Source organism: Homalodisca vitripennis, unplaced genomic scaffold, assembly GCF_021130785.1.
Source record: "Homalodisca vitripennis isolate AUS2020 unplaced genomic scaffold, UT_GWSS_2.1 ScUCBcl_4777;HRSCAF=11151, whole genome shotgun sequence".
NCBI classification, from domain to species: domain Eukaryota; kingdom Metazoa; phylum Arthropoda; class Insecta; order Hemiptera; family Cicadellidae; genus Homalodisca; species Homalodisca vitripennis.
Window position 1 is genome coordinate 13,306 of NW_025780880.1, and position 4,032 is coordinate 17,337.

A 4,032-nucleotide genomic window follows, 5' to 3' on the forward strand; every position below is an offset into this window, starting at 1 on the left:
CGGTAACTTCAACGAAGTCGACCGAACCGAGAGGAAGCACACACGACCGCGGGTGAACCGGATGCGCGGTACGGCAGTGTCGGTCGGTACGGCACGGCAGACGAACAGGCGGGTGCCGGCAACAGCAACTCGGAGAGCGCAGCAACAGTGGGACTAACAGATTATCCTCAGTCCAGAAGCCACGATCAGATTCCAGGGAATAAAAACCCTGCACAATGTACAAAGATGATAGCCCAGCTCTTTAAATTACTTACAACACAACGTATTCAAAGTTTTTAACTACACTGAATATTAAATACAATAACGAAAGCACCATAACGAATAATAATTCAAGACAACAGTAAAATACATATTTTATAAGTAACAGTCACAGCATCTTTACGGGATTGCAACATCAATTACAGTTACTAAAAGGTACAAGTATCATAGCGGAATAGTCTTGTGACTAAAAATGGAGTGCTTTTGGACTAAATTGCTTTTAGTATTTACTAAGTTTAGAATTATTACTGCCTGTATTATTAATTATTTTCAAAGAAACAGTTTTATTAAAATAACAATCAATCACACATTGCACAGTACAATACCAATACTAGATACTAAAAGATTATACAGGTATATATTATTTTAGAGGGAATTACCATGTTACTGAGCGAGCAAACATTAAATTTAGTGACATAGAAAAATAAGCTTAGAATACACAATTATTATTTACAAAGATTTTTCATGGTGATATATAGACTTGTGACATGACGACATTGTTTTACAAGACATAAAAATTATAAATTGGTTTAATCAAATTAGCATTAATAATTATTTAATTAATTAAGCTTTAATTCAAAGTTGTTTTATAGTTTATCTTGTTTAACATCTACTGTACGACAACCGTTAAATACATTACATTAACACAACAACTCTGAATAGGTTTCCTAATCCTCATGTTACAACGATCGTATAACTAAAATTACTTAATTAATTTATCTCATCCAATGATAACTTAATGAAAGTTCTCTATATTTGAAACAAGTAGTGAACTATATGTCTACTTTCATCTGAGCATTTACCTAAGTTGCACACTGTACTTGGACATGACTATACTTTAAATGTATTGTTAAATAAGAGTGCTATTGTATACTACTAATTTAGATTGCATGTATACTAAACATAAAACAGATTTAGTTTTATTTATTTATTTGTAATTACTATATAATTAATTAGGTTTAGACAAACATTTTTGTAATTATCATGACTGATTAATTGTATTCATTATGATTTCTTTATAACATTTGAAATGGATTTTTATACTAGAAGTAAAATGAATTATTACAACCATGATGAATTATTTTTAACCTACTGAAGTAGGGCAATTACATGAAGTAATGGGAGGCTTTCAGTAAAATAATAAAATTATATGAACAGAAACTATCTTTTTTACATTTTGGCGATCAAGATAAAATTATCTAATATTTATTAGGCTTTAAATTGCTTAGGCCACAATGGGAAAATATTATAACATCCGTAATTAACAAGGCAACGTACATAATCATTAATAATTTACATACAGAAATCAACAATCCTATTATATAAATGGGTTTCTACACCTTTATGAAATTATTGGGATATATTTTGTGAATATATAGTTATCTTTCCCAGACATGAAAATATTTTCGGCAACGCCACGAGGTGACGCTTCCGCCTACTACGGCCAATCGACCCTTTACTCAAAATATTACAGATACTTTAATTATGGTTGGGGCTTGAATTTATAAAATCGGTAATGGATATTCTGTCCATGATTATACATATTATTAATAAGGACACCTGCTTACCTCTAAAATGTTCTTCTGAAAACCAAAGTAATCCACCGTAGTGTAGAGGGTTCATCTAGTGTTCGTCAAAAAAATCAAAAATATAATAGACTCTGCCACTCAAGTTAAAAAGTAACAGTAATAAGCTTGTTAAAATTAAGCCGTGGATAACTCGGGGCTTGATTAAGTCAATTAGGCACAGAGATAAAATTAGTAAAACAATTAAGAAGCAACCTTTCAACGGAAATCTGATCAACTATTACAAAAATTATAGAAATCTATTGAGTAATTTGATAAAAATTTCAAAAGATAATTACTATAAAAATAAAATAAATGAATCAGTAGGCAATCCAAAAAAACTTTGGGAACATATAGGGGAATTTGTAGGTAAAAAAAAGTAAAAATGGGGAATTTCCAATTGAACATTTTTCTAGTCATGCTAATAGTAGTGGGGAGGGTTTAGCAGTGGAAGTTGCAAACAAATTAAATAATTATTTTGTTAAAGTAGGAGAAGAGTTAGCCAATAAGATCCCGACGGTAGACTGTGTAGTTGATGATGAGAGGTATCAGGTACAAACAGAGTTCCAGCTAGAGCCTGTTACTGAGGAACAGTTGGCAAATTGTGTAAGGGAGTTGCGGGGAGGTTCAGCACCTGGTATAGATGAAATAGCTGCAGACATGATTAAAACTAACTTTGAATGTATTAAAAAAGCTTTGTTGGAAGTAGTCAACTCTAGTTTACTAGAAGGTGTTTTTCCTGACTGTTTTTAAATTTGCTAAAGTAATCCCTCTTTTTAAAGGAGGTTTGAAGGGGAATTGCTGTCAATATAGGCCTATATCATTGCTAAGTGTTGTGTCAAAGGTCATCGAAAAATGTGTAAGGAAACAACTTTCTAAATATTTGTTCAAAAATAAAATTATATCTGAAAACCAATTTGGCTTCAGAGGTGATCTGACCGTCAATGACGTATTTCTCAGACTGACCCATAAGCTGCATGATAATCTTAACATAAACAAGCGCTCTCTAATGGTTTTTATTGATTTAGCTAAGGCTTTTGATTCTTTAGACAGGGACATTTTAATTAAAAAACTAGAGTTTGTTGGTATTAAAGGTAAGAGCCTAAGTTGGTTTAAAAGCTATCTTTCTAACAGACAGCAGGTGGTATCTATAAACGGGGCAGAAAGTGATCTAAAGAATATTGATTTCGGAGTTATTCAAGGAAGTAACTTAGGACCTCTTTTGTTTTTAATTTATATAAATAATTTAAGCAAAGTTGAACTAGATAACTGTAGTATTTACTTATATGCTGATGATACTGCGCTAGTTTTTGAAGGGAATAATTGGGATGAAACTTACCTAAATGCAGAGAGAGGACTCCGTGTTGTTAAACAGTGGTTTGACCAAAACCGTCTGACGGTTAATGTATCAAAAACTAAACACATGGCTGTTTCACTTCGGGCTATCAGTGACCCAGTGGATATGGTTTTAACATTACATACATGTGTTCAGGGCACTGGAGTTCCATGTAGATGCAAGCCCTTAGAAGAGGTGAGAGAATATAAATATTTAGGGGTTATTTTTGACAATAGGCTAAGTTGGAGGAGACATGTTCAATATATTAATAGCAGGTTGCGCAAGTGTATTTTTATGTTTTCTAACTTATCTCGTATTCTAAATTTTTCCCAAATTAAAACTGTTTATTATGCTTACGTTCAATCAATTATACAATACGGAATAATTTCTTGGGGAGGGGCCTTTCTTTCAAAAATTCAACCAATTCAAATAACTCAAAAATCTATAATTAAAGCCGCGTTAAAGAAACCAATCCGATATCCTTCAGATTTGTTGTACTCTGAGTTTAAAGTGCTTGATGTCAGACAACTTTATGTAAAACAACTAATGTTATACGCTTTTAAAAACAAATTTCAGTTTTTAGAATCAGCAAACCATAAGTATTCTACACGTTTTCAAAGTAGTATAGGTATATACACACCAAAAATCTACAAAACAATCAAACAACAAACTCATATTATATAGCTCACGTACTCTTCCAAAATATTCCTGATGAGCTAAGAAATATTGAAAATATTAGTTTTCAACTGTATAAAAACAAAGTATGCAAATGGTTAGTAGAAACAGGAAGGGAAAATACTAGTGCCATAACTACGTCTGTATACAATTTTTAACAATAGCTGAGTCGTTTTCCTTTTCTTTAAAAGACCTTGA